The sequence below is a fragment of the Bos grunniens genome, chromosome 9 (assembly GCF_055505025.1).
Source record: "Bos grunniens cultivar Pamir isolate PY7600 chromosome 9, Bosgru_T2T1.0, whole genome shotgun sequence".
NCBI lineage: Eukaryota > Metazoa > Chordata > Mammalia > Artiodactyla > Bovidae > Bos > Bos grunniens.
In genome coordinates this window covers 92,256,764-92,283,960 of record NC_141173.1, presented here as the reverse complement: position 1 = coordinate 92,283,960, position 27,197 = coordinate 92,256,764, and the positions used below count along the sequence as shown (strand labels likewise).

General features: G+C 40.5%; 1 long non-coding RNA gene across 1 annotated transcript; it reads left to right on the top strand.

Moving 5' to 3' along the window:
* Positions 1 to 95: 95 nt before the first annotated feature.
* LOC147366366 (uncharacterized) lies at positions 96 to 25,546 on the top strand. The gene is made up of 3 exons (XR_015133339.1): positions 96 to 283; positions 23,223 to 23,418; positions 24,553 to 25,546. It is a non-coding gene; the product is annotated as an uncharacterized LOC147366366 (long non-coding RNA).
* The last annotated feature ends 1,651 nt before the right edge of the window (positions 25,547 to 27,197 follow it).

Below are 27,197 nucleotides of genomic sequence, written 5' to 3'. Positions count from 1 at the left end.
CCGCCTAGTTCTACAAGAATTAAGTCATTAGCCAGAGCAGTCATTGACCTTCAACACACCCTGAAAGGAATTCAGGACAGAAATCAGGAATGAGGCACTCTGTACTCTGGGAAAACCGGCAGAACAGGCTTTCAAAAAGTTACATATTTTCATAAGACATGGTTCATGAACCTGGTTTCTTGCATCTTCCCATACTTAGGAAAGACAGGGAGCCCTGGTGTGCTACAGTCTATGGGGCTGCAAAGAGTCAACACGACTGAGCGACTGAACAGCAAGAACAAAGGTATCTGTTACTTGTGACTAGTAGGAACCTGTTAGAGGTGTGCTTGGTTGCATGTACCTGCTTCTCCAAAATCACACATATGCTGACTCTTACACTTACTTCTTTGGAACAGTTTCTCCAAGCTCTCTGAGAAGCTGTCTCCTAGGCTGTAGTCCTTCGTAAGACACTGAATAGACTCAACTTACAGCTCTTAACATTGTGCATTTTTTGTTTGTTTGTTTGTTGGTTGGTTTGTTTGTTTTTCAAGCCAATGTAGGACTGAAGTAGAACTCATATTGTGAATAAGTTTAAGCTTTCATTGAAACTTTAGTTTAACCATTGTAAGTTACTTTAGAGACCATCTCTAGCCAATCTTTTCATTTTGCTGATTAAAAAATCAAGGATGGGGACTTCCCTGGACACTGTGCTTCAAATGCAGCAGCTGTGGGTTTGACCCCTGGTCAGTGAAATAAGATTCCAAGTGGCACAGTCAAATTAAAAAAAAAAAGAAAGAAATCAAGGATCAAAAAGATCAGATAACAGGTCTACAGACTTCATATTACTAGCTATTAGGCTTAAAACAAAGTATGTATGGATGTATTTGCTATTGTTTTAGTTGCTAAGTCATGTCTGACTCTTTTGTGATCCCATGGACTGTAGCCCACCAGGTTCCTCTGTCCATGGAATTCTCCAGGCAAGAATACTGGAGTAGGTTGCCATTTCCTCCTCCAGGGGATCTTCCCAACCCAGGGATTGAACCCACGTCACCCTCGTTGGTACGTGGATTCTTTACCACTGAGACACCAAGGCAGACCATTGGTTTATAAGAATATATAAAAATACAGAAAATAGGGAGAGAAAATAAAAATCATTTAATTCATCAATCTTCCTAAGAGAAGGTAAAATGTATTGCCTTGTAAATAAATTACTTGAAATAAGTTTTCAAATATTAGAAAGATTTAGGGGCTGCTTGAAAAGCTCAACTGTGTCATTTTAGGGCAAACAAAAATGATTTTTCTACGTGAAGAATAAGTTCATGGAACGTATTTCCACAGAAAGTGCTCCCTGTTAAACTACAAATAGATTAAGTTTATGAATGATTATAATTATTAAAAAAAACTAGAGTTTTTCTGAGTACATTTTTAACCTTTTGAGTTTAACTTCGTGGAAGGTAACCATGGCTTTTCAGAATACATCCCTGTCAGGAAAAGGATAATAGGTTGGTTTAACTCGGTAGGAAGTTTTCTTAGTGAACGTCAGTTTAAATAGAAATAACATTATGTCTCTCCCAGTCACCAAAAACTTCCTTCCAGAATATCTGTCCTTCTAAATGAAAAACAAATATTAGGAACAGTCAGATATGAATGAAATTCCTTTGTCCTAACTGTCCATGTGATTAGAAAAACAATAAAGTCAATTGCCCATTTTGGCTATTAGAAATCTCTCAAGAAGCAGATTCAGGGAAATTCATATTTGTGGAATTATAAAAAGAATCGAAGTTTTGAAGGCCAAGAGTCCTGTGGTGAGAACTAAAATCTGTAGAAATATTTAAATGCCAAAGGCTTTATGTTTAGAATTCACCACAAATTCTTATCATTCATGCTGGTTGTTTTTCTTCTAAAAAGAAAACAGGAAACTTCTCAAAAAGTCACTGGCTCTAGGCTTAAAATCAAAATGATCTTTAAAGGTAACTATGGGTTTAAAAAAAAAATCAAATAAAGACTATTTGTCACTGATTTCAAAACTTGCTCTTTATCCGTTATTAATGAAGTGGAGAGTAATGACATTTTAGGAAATTGAGGATAGATTGTCTGCAAAATGTGGAAAAGGAAAATATGAAGCAGAATTCTTTCTGAATTGTGTTCCTAACTTAGCTAAGCCAGCTCCTGTGGCACATGTCCTTGTAAGTTTACATTTGGGATTTTTGCCAAGCAGACTTTCTTCTGTGAGTAGAATACTTAGTACTTATATACTCAGGATGGAGAAGGCAATGGCACCCCACTCCAGTACTCTTGCCTGGAAAATCCCATGGACAGAGGAGCCTGGTGGGCTGCAGTCCATGGCGTCGCTAGGAGTCAGTCACGACTGAGCAACTTCACTTTCACTTTTCACTTTCAAGCACTGGAGAAGGAAATGGCAACCCACTCCAGTGTTCTTGCCTGGAGAATCCCAGGGACGGGGGGAGCCTGGTGGGCTGTCATCTCTGGGGTCGCACAGAGTTGGACGTGACTGAAGCGACTCAGCAGCAGCATATACTCAGGATGGGACTTCCCTTGTGGCTCAGTGGTAAAGAATCCAGCAGCAGTGCAGGAGCCACAGGAGACTCGGGTTTGATCCCCGGGTCGGGAAGATCCCCTGGAGGAGGACATAACAACGCACTCTAATATTTTTACCCGGAGAATCCCATGGACAGAGGAGCCTGGCTGGCTACAGTCAGTGGAGTCGCAAAGAGCTGAACACGACTGGAGTGACTTAGTACACATATACTTTGGATACCTATGTATATAATTTTGTCAAAGAAGACAGCATTTGCTTTGAAATTTGGTCCTTGTGATTTGGAATAGGGCTCCATTTTTCTAAAGAGTTTAAAATTGCCCTTGATATCTCTTGCATTCCCTATCTCTTCTATCAAAACACATCAATATCTTGTATGTTGGTTACAAAAATTCAGCCTGTAATTTGGGAATAACACAATTTCTTTTTCTCTATATTTGGAAACAAATAGGGTTGATCTGTGTGAACACTGACAGTTTGGGTCATTTCTGTGCTAGTATTAGAATATAAACGGAAACAGTCCATAGATTCAGGGAAAAATGCTAAGCAGAGAGACAAAAGCAAGTTCTGGTCACAGCTGTTTAACTCTGTCTCTTAGAAAAAAAATATGACCTCAACTTGGCTGGCTTAACTTTGCCTCCATAAAATGGTCATTCTTTCCTTCCACTCCAGAGCCAAAGATATAGGGGAGAACAAACATATAAGCTTCTTTGGTTTTGCTCATTGTTCTTTCTTTTGTGTTTAATAAGATCATCTCTGAGCTCATGCTTGCATATATGATTTCTTAAAAATCATTTAGGTATTTGAGAAGTAGGATGGAATAAGGACACTTTTATCTCCATTGATTTGAATAGCCAAACTAGATAGCTATTTTTACCAGAATTATCTTGGAATAATTTAAAGAGAGCTGAAAGGAAGAGTGTCATACATGACTTCAATTTGTCTTTCCATAAACATAACAAAACATTGAGTATCTTTTGTATTTTATTTTTTAACTTTACAACATTGTATTGGTTTTGCCATATATCAACATGAATCTGCCACAGGTATACACGTGCTCCCCATCCTGAACCCTCCTCCCTCTTCCCTTGAGGTATTCTTAAGCAGAAAGAAGCATGCAGAATATAGCTAAACATAGAAAATTACAATCTGAGAATAATTAGGATATTTCTTCCCAGTTTGGATGTTTCATTTATTTTGCTTTTTATGTTTCTCTCTGTAGTCTTTGGAGTGATATTTGTAAAACTTTCCCTGTCAACATTTGACCTGCCTTCGCATGTTGGAAAATCAGCAATCAGCCATTTGTAAGTTTAGGAAGCCAAAAAGTTCATGTATGCGCTTCTGACTTCTGGCAGTTAGGATAGAGGCCACTGGCTCAGGAATTCAGAGGTTGCTATTTAGAGTTTGAGAGACAGATGAAGTGGTGTAGCTGGCCTGCCTGGGTTTGAGGATCTTAGGCAAGGTGCCCAGTCTCTGTGAGCCTCAGTAGCTTCACCCGGCAGTCAGTCAGTTCAGTCACTCAGTCATGTTAGACTCTTTGAGACCCCGTGTACTGTAGCACACCAGGTTTCGCACTACATCACCAACTCCAGGAGCTTGCTCAAACTCATGTCCATTGAGTCGGTGATGCCATCCAACCATCTCATCCTCTGTCGTCCCCTTCTCCTCCTGCTTTCAATCTTGCCCAGCATCAGGGTCTTTTCTAATGAGTGAGCTCTTGGCATCAGGTGGCAAAGGATTGGTGTTTCAACTTCATCATCAGTCCTTCCAATGAGTATTCAGGACTCATTTCCTTGGATTGACTGGTTTGATCTCCTTGCAGTCCAAGGGACTCTCAAGAGTTTTCTCCAACACCACAGTTCAAAAGCATCAATTCTTTGGCACTCAGCTTTCTTTATGGTCTAATTCTGACACCCATACGTGACTACTGGAAAAACCATAGCTTTGATTAGACAGATGTTTGTTGGTAAAGTAATGTCTCTGCTTTTTGGTATGCTGTCTAGGTTGGTCATAGCTTTTCTTCCAAGGAGCAAGCATCTTTTAATTTCATGGCTACAGTCACCATCTGCAGTAATTTTGGAGCCCAAGAAAATAAAGTTTCTCACTGTTTCTGTTGCCATGATGTGATGGGACTGGATGCCGTGATCTTAGTTTTCACATATAAAATGGGACAATTATTTTCTTCCAAGTGTTATCAGGACAATTAAATGAGATAGTGTTAACTTGCTTAGAACAGACTTCACAGAATGTAAACTCACAGCAGATGTGAACTCTTACTGTGAAGGGGCCAACAAGGCAACCAAACCGACAACTCAGAATCCATCTGACAGTGGCTGTCTTGTACCTGGAGTCTGGTGGTGGCTTGGCAACCAAGCAGTTCTTTTCACTTGATCCCAGTTGTGAATTCCTTTGGTTTTGTCCTGTTTTCCAAATGTAGTCCTCCAAACCTCTAGTCAGTTTTGTGAGCCACTCAATAACCTTCTGGAAAGTCCTTCTACTTTAAGTTTGTTAGAACCCATACCTAGATGGATATTGTTTGTGACAATCAGATGAATGTCTGAGTACTACGTCAAACTGTCTTACTTTGGTTTCATTTATATGAGCCTTTTCCTGATGAAGAGGAAGCTAACTTTGAAACTGTGAAGGACCTACCTTGCTTTTTGTTTGTATCAGCCCAGGAGTCCTGCAAGGTACTGGTCCAGGGCACCAGGTGCCACCTTCTCCTGATCCATGATTGGGTGCCTAGGAGGCCAAGAGAATACTGAAAGGCATTTTGGATGAACGAATGAATGAACTCAACAGATGTTGTCGACTCAGGGCTCTGATGTGGTTAAGCAGTGCTAGCAATCCTTTAACAGACTTCTGGTTAAATGAAACAGAAATTCTTATATTATTTGTCATTTTTGATTGAGTATTCTGTGATTATAGCCAAATAGATCCTGATATTAAGATTATATGTGCTTTTTATCCCCCAAGACTCTTTTTTTCTTGCTGTCTACCTACTGCCAAAAAAGCACTTCTTGCCATTTTTTTGAGAAGTGATTTACAAGTGTGCTCCACAAAATTCTGTTGGAAACAAATACTGCTTTGGACAGATTTTGTATGGTTCATCGAAACCGGCTGTGTTCCACTCTTTCATTCAGGAGACTCTTCAAACGTAAGATTGAGGCAAATGCTTTTATTTCAGAATGGAGATTTTTGGAAAGTTTTTGCATGAAGCTTGGCATATTTTGCATTAATTTCTCATTAAGGGATAATAAACTCACTTGGATTATGCATGTTCTAAAAATTTAAAAAAGAATGAAAAAATTCTATTTAATTCTGAACTGCTTCTGTGACCTGTTTTTATAGAGGTATCTTGTAAAAAAAAAAAAAGGTTGAGTCAACATAGAACAAGAAATCTGAGTGTGCACAACAAATCCTTGGAAAGAACTCAAACAGAGCTTTCATCTGACCACCAACCTGAAATGCTGATCACAAGCCAGAAAAATCTCTCCACGTCGTCTCTCTTCAAAGGGTGTTAAAGTGCAGTGCAGTCAGGATGAAAAAACAAAGCAGATTTTAATAATATCCAGTCTTAGATGCCATCAGCAAGATGACATTTCCTGGAAAGAACTATGTGATTACAGTATTATTATTTGTAATGATGCTTGATATGATCAACAAAGGAAAAGTAAATGATCCAAATGGGACTTCTGGCAGAGAACTGCATCCTCGTTAAAAGAGGTATTAGTGGGCCAAACACATTTGAGTAAACATGGAATATGAACTTGATGTTAGAAAAGAGGAGATGTTTGTGGAGACCAAAGGAATTTATAAGGCCAAGGAATTCCGGTTTCACCCACTTAGAGTAAAACCAGGCTGACCTTTGTCAGACCTCTTGGCAGCCTGGGCCAGGATTTATACTGAAGAAAACTTAAAGGTCAAAATTACATAATTTACATGACGTCATGCGCTTCATCGTTTCCATCTTTTAGATACACAGACATAATGGCATAAACCCTAGCACTCAGGCATGTCAGAAAAATACCAGGAAGTGTGGGGGTGGTAGAGAAGACTTCAAATTCTTTGCCATGAGGTCAGTAAACTTGAGAGATAATAAAAAAATTAGAGCTGGCAGGCTCTGAATATGTTACTACTCAGTTTGCCAATGAGGAAAACATGAAACAAAAACTTTTAACAATGACATCGACAGGTTAGTTATAAAAAAAAAGACTAGAGACAATTTAACCAAGCATATTCATTTCTATTTTTTGTACGGTTGTCTTTTAAAAATACATAAGATGGGGGGGAAAATCAAGGAAAATTTGAGTTAGATAATGATTATCTGAGACAGTCTCCTGATAGATGCCTGCCAATTCCTGATGCAATAAACACCAATCTTACTTTCTAAAAATTTCTATATAAATATCAGATCTCCAAGTCCCAGATGTTCAGTGATCTAATTCAAGTAACATTAGATCCAGTTCATAAATGGAAGACATTAAACAATTTAAAATTATTTGTAATAGGGTAAGAGCAAGACTGTATATTGTCACCCTGCTTATTTAACTTATATACAGAGTACCTTATGTGAGATGCCGGGCTGGATGAAGCACAAACTGGAATTAAGATTTCCAGGAGAAATATCAATAACCTCAGATATTCAGATGACACCACCCTTATGGCAGAAAGTGAAGAAGAACTAAAGAGCCTCTTGATGAAAGTAAAGAAGAGAGTGAAAAAGATGGTTTAAAACTCAACATTCATAAAATGAAGATCATGGCATCCGGTCCCATCACTTCGTGGCAAATAGATGGGGAAGCAATGGAAACAGTGAGAGAGTTTATTTTCTTGGGCTCCAAAATCACTGCAGATGGTGACAGTGGCCATGAAATTAAAAGATGCTTGCTCCTTGGGAGAAGAGTTATGACCAACCTAGACAGCATATTAAAAAGCAGAGACATTACTTTGTCAACAAACGTCCATCTAGTCAAGGCTATTGGAGAAGGAAATAGCAACCCACTCCAGTAATCTTGCCTAGAGAATCCTGTGGACGGAGGAGCCTGGTGGGCTGCTGTTCCTAGAGACACGCAGAGTTAGACACAACTGAAGCGACTTAGCATTCATGCATGCATTAGAGAAGGAAATGGTAACCCACTCCACTATTCTTGCCTGGAGAATCCCAGGGACAGAGGAGCCTAGAGGGCTGCCGTATATGGGGTCCCACAGAGTCAGACACAACTGAAGCGACTAAGTAGCAGCAGCAGTCAAGGCTATGGTTTTTCCAGTGGTCATGTATGGATGTGAGAGTTGGACTATAAAGAAATGAGTGCCAAAGAATTGATGCTTTTGAACTGAGGTGTTGGAGAAGACTCTTGAGAGTCCCTTGGACTGCAAGGAGATCCAACCAGTCCACCCTAAAGGAAATCAGTCCTGAATATTCATTGGAAGGACTGATGCTGAAGGTGAAACTCCAATACTTTGGCCACCTGATATGAAGAATTGACTCCCTGGAAAAGACCCTGATGATGGAAAAGATTGAAGGCAGGAGGAGAAGGGGTTGACAATGAGATAGTTGGGTGGCATCACTGACTCAATGGACGTGAGTCTGTGCAAGTTTTGGGAGTTGGTGATGGACAGGAAAGCCTGGTGTGCTGCAGTCCATGGGGTTGAAAAGAGTCTGACACAACTGAACAACTGAACTGAACTGAGCTGAAAGAGCAATACTATTATTTTGTGAAAGTACGGAAACATAACTATTAATTGTTCTACAAAAAAGCTATTTTTCTGTTTTTAAATTTATTTTTAATTGAAGGATAACTGCTTTACAGTATTGTGTTGGTCTCTGCCAAACATCAACATGAATCATCCATAGGTATACATATGTCTCCTTCCTCTTGAACCTCCCTTCCACCTCCCTCCCCACCTCCCCCCGCAGGTTGTTCCTGATCCCTGGTTTGAGTCCTACAGCAAATTCCCATTGGCTATCTAATTACATATGGTGATATACGTTTCCTTACTTCCTCCGTACATCCCGCCCTCTCCTTCTCCCCAAAACCCCCATGTCCATAAGTCTGTTCTCTATGTCTGTGTCTCCATTGCTGCCCTGAAAATAATTTTGTCTGTACCATCGTTCTAGATTCCATATATATATGTTAATATATGATATTTGTTTTTCTCTTTCTGACTTACTTCACTCTGTATAGTAGGCTCTAGGTTCATCCACTTCATTAGAACTGACTCAAAAGTGTTCTTTTTCATGGCTGAATAATATTCCATTGAATGTATGGATATAGTTTACAAAGAAGCTATTTTTCAATGGATAAAATAGGTTACCTTTTTTCTACCCTAATTTTATAATGATGATAAATTATGCTGCTGATCATCTTCTAGTTGTCATACTAAGAAATGAATCAACCTTGAATGATACTCCATTTGTCTGCAAAATAGCAGTAGGTTCACTCAGAGACTTGCTCAGAAGATTCAACTTTATGCCCAAAATGCCTCCAAACCAGCTGGGGAAATGGATCCCAAAGTCACATTCTTATATAGGGAATGTGGTATGTATATAAAAAAAGTCACATTCTTATATAGGGAATGTGGTATGTATATAAAAAAAGTCACATTCTTATATAGGTAATGTGGTATGTATATAAAAAAAGTCACATTCTTATATAGGGAATGTGGTATGTATTTTAAAATGAGACAGTCATAGGCTTGTGAGGGTAGTGGAGAATGAGATGCAGAGAAACTTGGAACTACTTTTTCAGTTTCTTACAAATTTGTGATGGATTACAAGGAAGGGAATGGCTACTCACTCCACTATTCTTGCCTGGAGAATTCCATGGACAAAGGAGCCTGGAGGGCTACAGTTCGTGGGGTCAAAAAGGGTAGAACACGACTGAGCGACCAACACTTTCACAAAGGATTACCAGAAGGCAGGCTTCCTTACACTTCTGTGAAGTTCTTTTTAGGGGTAAGACACTAGGAAAATTGGACCTTTTACAGATGTCAACCTCTCCCTCTCCTCTTCCCCCCAATACCTCCCTCCCTGTTCACATTCCCTTCATTCCATGCACGGAATGAAGTTCCAGGTGGATGCCAAATTTGAATCATTTTCTTGTCCCTTAGGACCAAATACTCTGCACCTGGCTCCATCTTTAAAACAATACCTTGCATGTGGTCCAGATGCTTTGATTAATATTTGTTGAATCGGAATATAAACAGTTGGTTACAAAGGGGATCTGAGCCTTTGGGGCTCCTGACACATTTGCATTCATTTAAGCTGAGCGCTGAAGAATTGATGCTTTTGAACTGTGGTGTTGGAGAAGACTCTTAAGACTCCCTTGGACTGCAAGGAGATCCAACCAGTCCATTCTAAAGGAGATCAGTCCTGGGTGTTCTTTGAAAGGACTGATGCTAAAGCTGAAACTCCAATACTTTGGCCACCTTATGTGAAGAGTTGACTCATTGGAAAAGACTCTGATGATGGGAGGGATTGGGATGATGGCTAGATGGCATCATCAACTCGATGGACAAGAGTCTGGGTGAACTCTGGGAGCTGGTGATGGACAGGGAGGCCTGGCGTGCTGCAATTCATGGGGTTGCAAAGAGTCAGACACGACTGAGTGACTGAACTGAACTGAACTGAACTGAATGCTACTTACCAGGTCTCTGGGCTCTGGTGCTGTTAGATGAAGACTAGCCCGCCCGGGTAAGAGTAATCCTGGTTGCCGTGCAAACCTGGAGCTACCAGAAAACCAAGGGCAACATGGAAGAGAAGCTTGAGAAGTTTGAAAGTTTCCCTCTCAGGTGGCTGTGTCACATCCGACTGGAACTCTTTCCACAGGTGGAAATTTAGATCTGAATTTCAGAATCTACTTGCGTAGATTTTAACACCTGCAGTAGAACAATTTATGCTCATTCAAAAATGTCCACTTTCTTCTGCAATTTTTTTCACCTTGTATAAAATATAGCCTTCCCTTGAGGGCCTCCCCCTTCTCACTGCTGAAGTCAGAGCTCAGTCCTGAAGTTTGCAACTGTTTCCCTTGCGGGGCTGGGGTTCCACCTAGAATGGGGAAGAATCCGCTGAAGCTGGCAGGCACAATATCCTTTTCTGAACCTCTGTTATTTCTTCACTGATTCTGAGGTACACAGTTTTTCTTATCAGTATTTCTGACACAGAGACGCTTATTTCCATCTGTGGCATCTTATATTCAATAAAATACAGTGTAATGACCAATACTTCCTTTTTTAAAAAATGAAAATGTTTACCTATTTTTTTTTACTTAAAAAAAAATTAAATGTATTTATTTTAATTAGAGGCTAATTACTTTACAATATTGTAGTGGTTTTGCTATACATCAACATGAATCCGCCATGGGTGTACATGTGTTCCCAATCCTGAACCCCACTCCCACCTCCCCCCCCACATTTCATCCCTCTGGTTCATCCCAGTGCACCAGCCCCAAGTATCCTGTATCCTGCATCGAACCTGGATTGGCGATTCGTTTCTTATATGATATTATACATGTTTCAATGCCATTCTCCCAAATCATCCCCCCCTCCTTCTCCCACAGAATCCAAAAGACTGTTCTATATATCTGTGGCTCTTTTGCTGTCTCCCATACAGGGTTATCATTACCATCTTTCTAAATTCCATATATATGCGTTAGTATACTGTATTGGTGTTTTTATTTCTGGCTTACTTCACTCCGTATAATCGGCTCCAGTTTCATCCACCTCATTAGAATTGATTCAACTGATTCAAAAGTATTCTTTTTAATGGCTGAGTAATACTGCATTGTGTATATGTACCACAGCTTTCTTATCCATTCATCTGCCAATGGAGATCTAGGTTGCTTCCATGTCCTGGCTATTGTAAACAGTGCTGCGATGAACATTGGGGTACATGTGTCTCTTTCAATTCTGGTTTCCTCGGTGTGTATGCCCAGCAGTGGAATTGCTGGGTTGTATGGCAGTTCTATTTCCAGTTTTTTAAGGAATCTCCACACCGTTCTCCATAGTGGCTGTACTAGTTTGCATTCCCACCAACAATGTAAGAGGGTTCCCTTTTCTCCACACCCTCTCCAGCATTTATTGCCTATTTATTTTTATTTATTTATTTGGCTGCTTCCAGTCTTAGTTGCAGCACACAGGATCTTCGTTGCAACTTGGGGGATCTTTCTGTTGTGAGCATGGATTCTTTTTTTTTTTTTTTTGAGCATGGATTCTTGAGTTGCAGTGATTGGGCTTAGTTGCTTGGCAGCATGTGGGATCTTAGTTCCCTGACTAGGGATCGAACCTGAGTTCCCTGCATTGCCAGGCAGATTCTTAGCCACTGGACCACCAGGGAAGTCCCATGACCCACACTTTCTGAAAATGGTGGTAATGACATATCCTTAGAGGTTCCTAAAATTACACTTGTGTGGTAGTTTGAGCATTCCTTGGCATTTCCTTTCTTTGGGATTGGAATTAAACTGACATTTTCCAGTCCTTTGGCCACTGCTGAGTTTTATTGAGTGCAGTACTTTCACAGCATCATCTTTTAGGATTTGAAATAGCTCCACTGGAATTCCATCACCTCCACTAGCTTTGTTTGTAGTGATGCTTCCTAAGGCCCTCTTGACTTCACATTCCAGGATGTCTGGCTCTAGGTGAGTGATCACACCATTGTGATTATCTGGGTCGTGAAGATCTTTTTTGTATAGTTCTTTTGTGTATTCTTGCCACCTCTTCTTAATATCTTCTGCTTCTGTTAGGTCCATACCATTTCTGTCCTTTACTGAGCCCATCTTTGCATGAAATGTTCCCTTGGTATCTCTAATTTTCTTAAAGAGATCTGTAGTCTTTCCCATTCTATTGTTTTCCTCTATTTCTTTTCACTGATCACTGAGGAAGGCTTTCTTATCTCTCCTTGCTATTCTTTGGAACTCTGCATTCAAATGGATATATCTTTCCTTTTCTCCTTTGCTTTTGGCTTCTCTTCTTTTCACAGCTATTTGTAAGGCCTCCTCAGACAGCCGTTTTGCTTTTTTGCATTTCTTTTTCTTGGGGATGGTCTTGATCCCTGTCTCCTGTATAATGTCACGAAACTCCATCCATAGTTCATCAGGCACTCTGTCTATCAGATTTAGGCCCTTAAATCTATTTCTCACTTCCACTGTATAATCATAAGGGATTTGATTTAGGTCATACCTGAATGGTCTAGTGCTTTTCCCCACTTTCTTCAATTTAAGTCTGAATTTGGTAATAAGGAGTTCATGATCTGAGCCACAGTCAGCTCCCAGTCTTGTTTTTGCTGACTGTATAGAGCTTCTCCATCTTTGGCTGTAAAGAATATAATCAATCTGATTTCAGTGTTGACCATCTGGTGATGTCCATGTGTACAGTCTTCTCTTGTCTAGTCAAGGCTATGGTTTTTCCAGTGGTCACGTATGGATGTGAGAGTTGGACTATAAACAAAGCTGAGTGCCAAAGAATTGATGCTTTTGAACCGTAGTGTTGGAGAAGACTCTTGAGAGTCCCTTGGACTGCAAGGAGATCTAACCAGTCCATCCTAAAGGAAATCAGTCCTAAATGTTCACTGGAAGGACTGATGTTGAACCCAAACTCCAATACTCTGGCCACCTGAGCGAAGAGCTGACTCATTTGAAAAGCCCCTGATGCTGGGAAAGATTGAAGACAGGATGAAAAGGGATAACAGGGGATGAGATGGTTGGATGGCATCACCAACTCAATGGACATGAGTTTGAGTAAACTCTGGGAGTTGGTGATGGACAGTGAGGCCTGCTGTGCTGCAGTCCATGGGGTCGCAAAGAGTCGGTCATGACTGAGCAACTGAACTGAATTGAAAATTACACTGCAATCTATAGTTTCATGGCATCTAATGTTCCTCCCTCTCAACAGCTGTCTGTGTCCTGTATATTCAGAGGCCTGTCATTCCCTATATACTTCTGATTTTCTTAAGGTCCTCTGACTTGGATTAAGAGTATATAGTGTTTGAGTCAAAAAAGGGTTGGTTTTTCTGTTTTGTTTTTGAAGGCTAGCTTCTCATTCTTTGCCTATTATAGCCATCACATAAATAATGATAACTAATATTTAAATGGCACACCACTTTGGTATTTTTGCTTGGGAAATCCCATGGACAGAGGAGCCTGGCAGGCTACAATCCATGGGGTCGCAAAAGAGTCGGACACAACTTAGCGACTAAACAACAACAAATATTTAGTGTTGACTTTGCAGCAGGCACTGTTGTGTGCACTTGAGCGATATTAAGTTACTTAATCTTCACAAGAAAAGCTATGGCTTTCACAGTAGAAGAACAACATAAGGGAAGTACAATTATTAACTCCATTTAACAGAGGATTAAGTGGACTGCAAGGAGGTCAAACCAGTCAATCTTAAAGGAAATCAATCCTGAATATTCATTGGAAGGACTGATGCTGAAGCTGAAGCTCCAATACTTTGGCCACCTGATGCAAAGAACTGACTTATTTGAAAAGACCCTGATGCTGGGAAAGATTGAAGGCGGGAGGAGAAGGGGACAACAGAGGATTAGATGGTTGGATGGAATCACCGATTCTATGGACATGAGTTTGAGCAAGTTCCAGGAGCTGGTGATGGACAGGGAAGCCTGTCCAAGTGCTGTAGTCCATGGGGTTGCAAAGAGTTGGGCACGACTGAGAGACTGGACTGACTGAAGTGGAAGCCCAGAGAGGTTAAGCAATTGGCCTTTATATCAAGTATTGGAACAGGGATTTCAACCCTGGGTCCATACTTTTAGCACACATCCTGGTCCCATAAAGATTTATGGTGATGGAATTGACTAGCACATCGGCTGCAAGGAGTTAAACTCGAAGCTAGTAGCATGGAAAGATTTCTGCTGAGCATGGTATTAGCATATTCTATGATTTGATTTATATCCTGAGATGTGAATTTTACGGCTATACAGAAAACTCAACAGATTTTAACATCCATCTGGGAAAAGAATATCATGGAGACATGCAGAGATAGACAGCAGGGCCAGGATGTAGAAGGTAAGAGTATAGTGACCACCTCTCTTTTAACTTCTCCTCTGCATGAATGTTCTTGTAAATTACCACACATCTGTGATTGTCTGTTATTCAGTTTTCCTCAGGGTTGTCTGAAAATAGGTGTTGCTTGTTTTTGAAGGTCAAATCCAACCTCCAAAGGCAAAGATTTATCATCATTGAAAACTTTTAGGAGAATATGCTGTAGTCTGCAGAGGTAATTCTAAAAGAAGCTGTCTAAATTGCTTAAATAATGGCAACCTCACTGGGAAAAAGGATATATTTTCCTGGACTGACTCCTGCAAGCATACACAGTCTCTTCAGATGTTTAAGTTATAAGTACATATTTTAAAATATGGCTTGTTTTATCTTTAGAACTCATGGTGGTAATGGTGGTTTAGTCACTAAGTCATGTCTGACTCTTGTGATTCCATGGACTGTAGTCTGCCAGACCCCTCTGTTCATGGGGTTTCCTAGGCAAGAATACTGGAGTGGGTTGGCATTTCCTTGGAATAAATGAAATTTCTGTCGTTTGCTTGCATTCTTCATGAAAAATTACATAATAGATTTTCCTTTGGTTGTTAGCATTATCACTCTAAATCTACAGTGGGTAAGAATATAATTTGTTTTTCTATCCTAAAGTCCTATTTATATGCAATTATTTTGGATCAAGATCATGCTATAAAATAATTCTCCTGAAAAAAGGGAAAATTCCAACTTACCCTATGAATAAAAAATAGTTTCTATTTGAATAATTGACCAGTATGTCAGCATTTTCTTTCTCTTTCTTGTTTCACTTTATTAATCTATCAACTAAAATTTCAAAGAGTTCAGTTATAAAACGCTGATACACTTTTGGGACTTCCCTGGTGGTCCAGTGGCTAGGGCTCCAGGCTCGCAATGCGAGGGGCCAGAGTTCGCGCCCTGGTCAGGGAACTGGATCCCACATGCGACAATGAAGAGTTTGCATGCCACAACTAAGGATCCCCCATGCTGCAGTAAGACCTAGTGCAACCAAATAAACAAACAAATGAAAATAAATTAAAAACAAACACAAAATTTTCTCTTAAAAAAAGTTGATACATTTTTGTGGATTTCAAAAATGATTTTGTATAGTGGTTAGCCCTATTCTCAAGGTGCTCTTAGAGATACAAAGGATTCTCTTGGGACCAGACAGGATCCATTCTGGGCAGGAAATGGAGTTGGGATCACATTGGAATCTGCAATGGCTAGCTGAACATCAGATTGTGGCCAAAACTCCCTTTCATCTATTGCCTGAGGGATACAGTTACCGTGTGTTCTGGGATCCAAAAATTTCATAAGTCTCAAAAATATTTTTAAAAGACATTCAGTTTTCAGTCACTGTCATTCTTTCAATCAAGTACATTTAGGCAAAAAAAAAAGTCTTCAACTGTTAAGTGTATGTGAAACATCCATCATGTGAGCCAGGTGCCAGACTTGCATTTGGTCCTCAATTCTTTGCTTTGGAGCATTGGTTCTTGCTGTGAATCTAAACAACATTTTGGATTTTGTCACACCTGCCTAAGTGGGTTAGGAAGTTAATTGCTTTTTATAATCATTGTAAATTAAAAAAAATTAGGATTCAACCAACTATCAATTTTATGAAAATTTTTTATGAAATCCTTTAACTGTATGAATTACATAAATTTATATGTTAACTATAAGTGCATGTATGTGCATGCTCAGTCTTTGTGACCCCATGGACTGTAACTGGCCAGGCTCCTCTGTCCATAGGGTTTCTTTAGGCAAGAATACTGGACTAGGTTGCCATTTCCTCCTCTAGGATAAAGGCATATATAATTATATAAATGTCCCTCATTGTGTTAGTCGCTCCGTCATGTCTGATTCTTTGTGACCCCATGGACTGTAGTCTACCAGGCTCCTCTATCCATGAGATTTCTCCAGGCAAGCATACTGGAGTGGGTTGCCATTTCCTTCTCCAGGGGATCTTCCCCATCCTGGGATTAAACCCGTGTCTCCTGTGTCTCCTTCGTAAGCAGGCAGATTCTTTGCCACTGAACCTGGTAAGCCCTGATCAAATTGTCCACCATCTCTGAAACTGCTTTTGTAACTCTTTAGGGAAGTGACCAATAGCTGGAATTAAAAACAGCATTTGACACCATTTTATTAAAAACTAAAAGGAATGTCTTTAAAAATAATAATTTATTTTATTAAATGCCAAAATAAAATTCATGTTTAATGGTACAATTTGGAGTATGCAAGGTATTTAAACAAAGAGACAGTCATTTTGTCTCTTCTGTCTCTGAACCAGCCTGAACACATAAAACATGAAGCACTTAAAGTTTCTTTTTCTACTTTTTAAATAAAAAGGATTAACTAAAAAAAAGTAGACATATGACACACTGCAGCACAGGGTTCAGTAAGCACCATTTGTGCTTAGCTCTGCTTGAAAATCATAAAAAGTTGAATTCCACACACGGGGACCCAGAGGCGAGGGTTACAGGATGTCATATCCGGTCAAGAAGGAAGCGTGGCCCTTGGTCAGGGTAAGAGAATCAAAAGAGCTGCATTGGGAGGTTGACACCCTTGACCATGAGGTCAGGCTTTAGCGTTTTGGACTCTTCAAGAATATTTCAAAGTCACTTTGGCAGAGAGCTGAAGTTTTTTATTTTTATGCTCTGGACCACATCCTTGGAAGGTTATCTGTTGTTTTTCCTGATGACTTATGCAGAGGCAGCATAAACACTTCCCTTCTTGAAAACAAGCTGGGGTTTTGCGTTAGTAGACATTACCCTGGGTCCCAGAGTTAAGGAACTGTTTAGAACCAAAAGGGGACCACAGGGTTATGGTCTGCACCTCCAGGACATCCATCATGAGGGATTTGCTCTCATCTCCACTGCAGGTTCTGGTAGGTGTTGATCTTTGGATGGCTACTCCAATGTCCTGACACCATACTGGGCCCTACTCACGTTTAGTTCTACTTCACTGATGAGGAAATCGAGGCTCAGAGTTACCTCACTTGCCCAAGGTCTGATACCTGGAGTCTGACAGAGCCTGCTTGGAGTCTGGGTTTAACTCCAAATGCCATGTGTTCTCCACTGCATCACACTGACCCCCACAATCCAGGGCCAGAATCGTACCAGCTTGTGGGAAATCCAAGTATTTATCCCACATAAAAAGAAACTCTACCAGATATAGCTGCTGAGAAAAGAACAAGGTGAGAAATGATTGAGTTGGGAATGGTGAGGCGGATGATAAATCCAGAGACTTCGATTCCAAGGCAGTTGTGTACTCTTAGGTGAGTGACTTCACCTAATTGGACTCAGTCTCCCATTTGTCAGTCAGGAGTGTGAGCACGGAGAGAGTAACGTGGAAACATACATTACCACGTGTAAAATAGCCCATGGGAGTATGCTGTCAGAATTATATAATTCTGTGTTTATAGGGGCTCTGTATCAACCTAGAGGAGTGGGATGGGAGGGAGGTTCATGAAGGAGGGGACATATGTATACCTATGGCTGATTCATGTTAATATTTGGCAGAAACCAACACAATTCTGTAAAGCAGTTATCCTTCAATTGAAAAATAAATCATAATAATAATAAAGAGTGTGAGTAATTTGGACTTCAGTCCAGTGATTAAGACTCCCAGCTCCCACTGCAAAGGGCTCAGGTTTCATCCCTGCTGGGGAACTAAGATCCCACTTGCTGTGCTGAGTGGCCAAAAAAAAAGAGTGTGAGCAATAGAAGTAGAATTGCTAACATTTTCTGATTCTAATCAAGGAAGTTTGGAGGGAAAATCATAAGAACTTGGTCTTGAAGGGAGAAGTGAAGGAATTATGAAACGGCAGTTCAGATTAGGGGAGTAACTTAAGCTCCGCGATGAGTTCAGATGAGCTGTGTTCCTGGGGTCAGTAATAGACCTCATAAGTTCATTCACAGAGCAAAGTACAGGACAGTTTAGACAGAGGGTGAGAGCAATGCCAAAACAGAAAGGATTTGGAGGGCAATGTTTAGCCCACTCGTTCTGGATCTCATCTAATCGGGTTTCCCTCCAGTTAAAAGTATCTTATCTTCTCTCTGAGAAGGCGAATTGGAAATTTAATCATTTAATGACGAGATGTCTTACAATGTCTTAATGCCTTACAATATAATGACACAAGAATTCCCTGGCAGTCCAGAAGTTAGGACTGTGTACTTCCATGCGGGGGACATGGGTTGGATCCCTGGGAAGGGAGCTAAAATTCTGCATGCCCTGTAGTCAAAGATATATGTATATGTCTGTAATAACATACAGGGGACTCCCAGCGAATGCTTTTTCTTATAGACAAGGGAAGAGATCAAATACAGACTAGGGACTTGGGGAAACTCCCACACATGTGCTGAGTCACGAGGTTTGCGTTTATCTCCTCTTATCCTTGCTGGGTGTCCAATGCCATCCAAACAACAGTTTTGAAGAGCTGATTATACAGAGGATGTTATGGATAAAAGCAGCCCACAGCCAAATGAGTCATGCGGTAAAGGACAGTGAAACTGCCAGAGAAGAACTGTGGGGAAGTGAGTGATTAGACCAGGCCAGAAGGAGTGGAAAAGGCTTTCCAGAGGAAGGAGCAGTTGAACTGTCCCTTGAAGGAGAGAAATAAGGGGCAGGGAAAAGCCAACGAGATGAAGGAGACAGCATGAAGAAAGGCACGGAAGTGTGCTTTGAATAAGCTGGTCACAGAGTGACGAGACCCCCAGGACACAGGGGTCTGTGTCCATGCAGGGCCCATGGAAAGCTGGAGGAGGACTTAGATGTACGTGACCTAAGGCCTCATAATGGCTCTACACGTTCTGAGCAAAAAATTTTCTGAATTTTAAAAACATGTTAATTACTATACCACATCACAAGATATAGCATGGGATTCTGGGAGTGTATCTGGGTTTGTTGGAACACTACAGTTGGAGGACAGAAAAAAACGGATTAAAGTGGCTGATTGAGTCAAATACCAAACCAAACACACTTATTGAGGCTAATAGGCTAAAAGAGGGGTGGGAAACTGAATATGGGGAGGATTAACTGAAAATGGGCTTCATAAAAATTCTGCTATAAAATTTTATTTTAAATTTATGGTATAGCAGAGGGAACTGTAGTCAACATTTGTGATAAACTGTAACGGAAAAAGAATAGAGAAAAGAATATAGATATACACATGCATATGCTGTGCTGTGCTTCGTTGCTCAGTTGTGTCTGACTCGTTTCAACCCCATGGACTGTAGTCTGCCAGGCTCCTCTGGCCACATGATTCTCCAGGCAAGAATACTGGAGTGGGTTGCCATGCCTCTTCCAGGGGATCTTCACAACCCAGGGATCGAACCTGCATTGCAGGTGGATTCTTCACCATCTGAGCCACCAGGGAAGCCCATATATGTATATACGTATAACCAAATCACTTTGATGTATACTTGAAACTAATGCCACATTGTAAATCAACTGTACTTCAATTTAAAAAATTACATTTTAAAAAAGGAGTTCAGGTTCAGTCAGAATCATCAGAGACCGATTCAGTAATTTGGGAAAGAAAAAGTTGACTTTTATCCTGTTGTTCTATGTTGAAACTTCATTAATTGGGCTTTAAATTAAAGCTAATTAAATGAACATGCCCTACTTAAAGAAAAGCACAGTTAAGGGATGGGTGCTTCTTAAAGTTGGTTTATCACTATTGTTCTTGGACTGGCAGTGTTGAAGGCTGTCCCCTTATGAAAATAACTTCAATAAATATTTAAAAGGTGAGTCACTGTTTAAGATCAAACATTTGCACTTTTATGTTTTTCATCTGAGGGCTAAGAAAATTATTTAATAGACTCAATTAGTTTAGTCAATGCCCATTCATTCACCTTTACTGTGCTTGGTACTAAGTCAGTAGGAGGAAGAGATTCATAGATTCTCATGGGTCGATGTCACAAGCTTGCTTCAGAATCTCAAAAGAAAGATTTTAAAAAATTAAAGTACTACGTAAGCATGTGTGCATTTAAAAATTTTATTTATTGCAGTTTATCTATTAATTGTTAAATGTGAAGGGGATGGGGAGACTCAACTTCGATGCAGTATTCCAAGTAAAAGTCCTAGCTTTTTTTCTCTCCTTCATTTGCTCCCAAACCACCCTACTCAACCCCACCAGAAATTCAATCTGTCCCCAAGTCGCACCGAGTCCACCTCTGAAGTGTTATCTGTCTGTGCTCTATTCATCCACGCTTTCTGTGCCTTGGGTTCTCAAAGTAGGTTCTCAAGATCCCTGGGGTCCCCAAAACCCCTGCAGAAGAGCTGTGAGATCAAAATACTTTCATTGCAATTATGAAATATTAATATCTTCTTTCACTTTCATTTTTTGAGGAGTAGAAAGTGGAGGTTTTCAGAAGTTACAGGAACTATGATGATATCATGTTTATGATGGCTAACAGAATGAGTGCTTGTATTCTTGTATTTAAGAATTCTCTTAAATTTATAATACAGTAGTATTTAGATACATATAACTCTCATAAAGGAAAGCTCTTTGGGGTCTCTAATAATTTTTAAGATGGTAAAGGGGTCTTGAGGTCATTAGTATGAGAATTATCGGCCTCAAAGAATGTCTTTACTTCTCATGCTTCTCTAGACTTGTCCCTACCCTGATCATCCTCCATACAAACAACAGTCTTCTTCCTGAGACAGAGGCCTACTAGTTGACTTGAACTTAGATAGTTACAATGGCTTTGTTTATTTATTAATTAATTGAATGATACCGTATACTAGCATTGAAATGTTGTCACAATCTGGACTAAATCTTCCTTTCTAGTTCCATCTCCTACCATATACCACACCACCTACACCCGAAACATCCAGAGCCAAAGATGGCTGATGAATGACAATTCACTGGGTGTATTTCCTTAATATCCTCCTAGTCAATGAACTACTCTCATAAAAAATGAAAGCTCTCCTAGTCCTCCTAAAACCCACAGCTCTCAAGTTCATTGCAGCACTACTCACAATAGCCAAGATGTGGGCACAACCTAAGCGTCCACTGATAGATGAATAGATAAAGAAAATGTGTTATACGTGTGCCCCAGTGTGCATCGCAGCACTGTTCATAATAGCCAGGACATGGAAGCAACCTAGATGCCCATCAGCAGACAAATGGATAAGAAAGCTGTGGTACATATACACAATGGAATATTACTCAGCCATTAAAAAGAATATATTTGAATTAGTTCTAATGAGGTGGATGAAACTGGAGCCTATTATACAGAGTGAAGTAAGCCAGAAAGAAAAACACCAATACAGTATACTAACACATATATATGGAATTTAGAAAGATGGTAACGATAACCCTATATGTGAGACAGCAAAAGAGACACAGATGTATAGAACAGTCTTTTGGACTCTGTGGGAGAGGGCGAGGGTGGGATGGTTTGGGAGAATGACATTGAAACATGTATATTATCATATGTGAAATGGATCACCAGTCCAGGTTCGATGCATGATACAGGATGCTTGGGGCTGGTGCACTGGGATGACCCAGAGGGATGGTATGGGGAGGGAGGTGGGAGGGGGGTTCAGGATGGGGAACACGTGTACACCCATGGTGGATTCATGTTGATGTATGGCAAAAACAATACAATATTGTAAAGTAATTAGCCTCCAATTAAAATAAATTTATAGTAAAAAAAAGGAAATGTGTTATAAATACAGTGGAATCTTATTCAGTCTTAAGAAAGAAAATTTTACAATATGTGACAACATGAATAAATCTTCAGAACATTTGCTAAATGAATTAGGCCAATCACAGAAAGATAAACATTGTATGATTCCACTTACATGAGTTAACTAAAACAGTCATATTTATAGAATCAAACAATGGAATGGTGGTTATCAAGGACTGATGAGAGAGGAGGCAATGGGGAGTTACTAATAAATTGGCACAACTTTTCAGTTAAGCAAGATGAACAACTTCTAAAGAACATTGTACCTCTGGTCAACAAGATTGTATTGTACACATAAAACTTGGTTAAGAGGGTAGATTGTATGTTAAGTGTTCTCCTCAATAAAAAAGTTAAACCAGATAGAATCTTTAATTATTACCAAAATTTTAAAAAGGACCTACTCCAGAATCTGAGTTTCCAAAGTATGTTTTGATCACATCTTTATTTGTTACTGATCACAATCTGACTTGAGTGATAACCAGGTAGATGTTTGGTTATTCTACCCTTGAATGTGAGTTCCTTAGGTCAGAGACCAGGTCTTAATGCATTCTTGCAGTATCTCAGACCTAGACAATGCTTTTCTTATTACATTTTTAAAAAGTACTCTGTTGAATGAATGAATGAATTATTGCAACAACTAGACTCTATTATATACATACATAAGCATTTTTGTAGTAGGTACAGATTTAGTTATTTATAAAATATTAAGACTGACTTTTGCATCTATTTACCTTATGAAATATATAAAGGCATTAATCTCATTATTTGTAGATATTTCTGGGTTTGTATTACATAGCATTGTTCAGCCCAATTACCCACTTTGTTCATCAAGCTAGGAGCTAAACGGCTTTAGTCTTTTTCTCATCATGTGTCCATCCTCAGAACATTTAAATTTGCCAGCACTGGGGCTATTAGAAAAACATGTCATCTGACCTGGGGTTAATTACACTTTGGTTCCATTCCATTCAACAGGCACTTACTGGGCCTTGGCATCTCTGCAGGAGGTGGCAGAGATGAAGATGGAGCCAGAGATGACAGTGGAGATGGAGATGGAGATGGGTGATACCAAGCTCCCACCTTCGAGAGCAGCTCACAGGCTAATACAGAAAACAAAGATAAACACGTAAAAACACAACTCCTCGTGATCAGGGAGAGAATAGGGGCTGAGGTAGGACCAAACAGTGTTAATTCTGTTGAGGTGGCGGTGATGCGATGCTAGGAACCCAGACCCTGGCAGTAAAGGCACCAAATCCAAACCACTAGACCACCAGGGAGCTCCCTAGCTAATGCCTTTGTTCTGTCCCAGGACTCCATCCGAAGAGCACGTGGCGATGATTTGTCATGCCTCTTAGACTCTTCTTGGCTGTAACAGTTTCTCAGATTTTCCTAGTTTGAGAGAGTTTGGAGAAGTATTAGTGTGGTGCTTTGTAGAAGGTCCTTCAATCGGAATTTATCTAATGTTTTTCTCATGGTTAGACCGGGGGTTGTTTTTTGGCAAGGAAGTGCACAGACAGGAAGTATCCTTCTCATGACATCAAATCCAAGGTACCTGCTACCAACCTGACTTATCACCGTGATCGATGTTGACCTTGATATCCTGGCTGAGGTCATATTTGTTAGTTTCCCCTGCACCTTTCCCCGTTGTCCTCTTTGGAGGGAAGTCACTCTTGAGCAGCCCATACTTAAGCAATAGGAAGTTATGCTCCATCTCTCTGGGGACAGAATTTCTTATAGATTACTTGGAATTTTTCTGCAAAAGGTTTTTCTCTTCTCCATTTAGTAATTTATCACCAGTGATTTTTTTTTAAACATTTACCATGAAACATGTACTCAGTAAAATGATATTTATTGAAGTCCTGTTAAATGCAAAGCATTCATAACACATTTTTGCTGAACAACATTTTGGTTTTCTCAGAAACAACTTGTTTATAAATGAAGAGAGGACTTCCCTGGTGGTCCAGTGGTCAAGAATCTGCCTTCTAATGCAGGGGATGGAGTTTCCATCCCTGGTCTGGGAACTAAGATCCCACATGCAGTGGGGCAATTAAGCCTGTGTTTCACAGCTAGAGATCCCACGTGCTGCAACCAAGACCCAGTGCAGCCAAATATATGTATGTATGTGTGTGTATATATATATATATATATTTTTTTTTTTTAATGGAGATATCTGCCTTTCTCTCCTGTCTCTGACATTTCCTTGCTTCGAGCATCAGGCAGGAAATTTCACATTCAAGTTCCAGTGTTCTCTTTTGGAAAATTCAATGATAGAAAATGATTAACTCTACCATTTTTTTTTTTCCAGGTTCAAAATCATAGAAATAGGCTTTAAATAGTCTACCAAAGGGGATTATTAGTATCTGCAGTGGGCTGGCTCAACCCAATGAAATCTGCGTTGAAAATCTTCTTTGTCATCTGCCATAGGGAATGTGTCTTTTGCTGGCTATATTATTGTCTTATGACTCAGAGCTAAAATATATACACCCAGTGAAAATAGCAAGTGGATGATGTTAACCTTGTTAGTGTAAGGTATTTTATGATGAAGAAAAAGGTGCCAGGCCATCTGCAAATGACTGATTTATGGCTGTAATAGAAACTGCTACCTATGGAAGAAGCAGCACTGAATGAAAATGAAGCAAAGGAATTTGGAAGCTGTTGCAATACCAGATTGAGGTGGTATTGGGAAGTCAAGGCAAGATTCATGTGGACGCTTCCTCACCATTACCTCTGTTGGGAGAAAGAAACACAAGACAAAAGTGAGAAAAGCTGATAAAACCAGAGGATAAAAAGCAGAGTTTAGATTTGCGAGAAAAATAAACACAAACATCGAAGACTGGCTTCTTAGACGGCTCCTCTTAGCCGAAAGGAAGGAGGCGTCTGGGAGGTCTCACTCTCAAGTACCAGTTGGCTCTTGGCTTCATCTTAGGGAAAAAGGCAAAGTAACTTTCTTCTACTCCGGCCCTTCACAGACTTCTTCAGGCTTTTCTGGACAGCTGTAGCCTCTCTTTTCTCTGATGAATGTCTGCTAATGCATTTCTTGCAAATGCTATTATGTTCTTTCCAGTGTTTTCTCGGAAGGTTTATTCCTGTAAACTCAGTAGTTGTCATGGTAAACTGTAGCTTGGAAATTCCCTGGTGGTCCAGTGGTTAGGACTCCTGTGTTTTCGCTGTTGGGTGTGTGTGTGTGTTGCGGGGGGAGGGGAAGGAGCATGGTTTGATCCCCAGTCGGGGAACTAAAATCCCACAAGCTGTGCAGCATGGCCACAGATCCAAAGCAATAAAGACCAGGTCTGAGGTGATGCAGTCTGTGTCACAGAGTGCCTTGCCCAAGTGAAATGCTGTGCTAAGCTTTACTGAGAAGTAAGTAAAGTGGAGTCCTTAAGAGCTAACAACTTGATAAGGGAAACAGAGATGGGAAAACAACTGCAATTCAAAGTGGCCCAGATGAGGGCTTTAGCAGGAGGACAGGGGCTGGGGGAGGGAGCACTGCTCTGCAGTCCCACCTGCCCGGCTCTGGCTGAAGCGGGGAGGGACACGTGTGGGGAAGGGAGAGAGACTGGAAGGAGCACTATTTTGCCATTTAGCAGTGGTTGTGGGACCCAGAAGGCAATGGCACCCCACTCCAGTACTCTTGCCTGGAAAATCCCCATGGATGGAGGAGCCTGGTGGGCTGCAGTCCATAGGGTCGCTAAGAGTCGGACACGACTGAGCGACTTCACTTTCACTTCTCACTTTCATGCATTGGAGAAGGAAATGGCAACCCACTCCAGTGTTGTTGCCTGGAGAATCCCAGGGACGGGGAAGCCTGGTGGGCTGCTGTCTATGGGGTCGCACAGAGTCAGACATGACTGAAGCGACTTAGCAGCAGCAGTGGGACCCAGAAAGGGACGCAGAAAGCACAGGACTTCCTCGGCTCTGTTTTTGTGTCCTGCAGCCTCTAGGCTCTGAGCTGGGCAGCTGCAGGAGGAAGACTGAAGCTAAGGGCCTCACCTTCGAGGCAGGGCATGGATTCTCTCCAGATAGAGTAGGTGAGCAGTGGGGAGACATCCAGATCAGGGTTAGGTGACTTATATGACAACTAGTTTATTCATTTGCATGAAGTTATGCTTACACCCGAGGGATGCTCAAACAACCCTCTTAATGTGCAGTTGTTCTTTAGTTGCTAAGTTGTGCCAACACTTTTGCAATTCTATGGTCTGTACCCCACCATACTCCTCTGTCCATAGGATTTCCCAGGCAACAATACTGGAGTGGGTTGCCATTTCCTTTTCCAGGGGATCTTTCGGACCCAGGGATTGAATCCACATTCGCCTGCATTGGCAGGTAGGTTCTTTACCACTAAGCCACCAGGGAAGCCTGATAGCAATTTCATTATTTGACTCTTTTTTTAAGGTTAATAAGAATGATCTCTCTTCAGCTAGCCCCTGTTTAAAATGCAAAGGCCATATTATACAAAGTGAAGTAAGTCAGAAAGAAAAACACCAATATAGTATATTAACACATATATATGGAATTTAGAAAGATGGTAATGATGACCCTATATGTGAGACAGCAAAAGAGACACAGATGTAAAGAACAGACTTTTCGACTCTGTGGGAGAAGGCGAGAGTAGGATGATTTGAGAGAATAGCATTGAAACATGTATGTTACCATATGTGAATTAGATGACCAGTCCAGGTTTGATGCATGAGACAGGGTGCTCAGGGCTGGTGCACTGGGACGACCCTGAGGGATGGGATGGGGAGGGAGGTGGGAGAGGCTTCAGGATGTGGGACACAAGTACGCCCATGGCTGATTCATGTCAATGTATGGCAAAAACCACCACAATATTGTAAAGTAATTAGCCTTCAATTAAAATCAATAAATTAATTTACAAAAAAATAAAATGCAAAGGCCACTAAGGAAATCAGTACAATCATTCACTTCACTGAGTATCAGCCATCTCTTTCT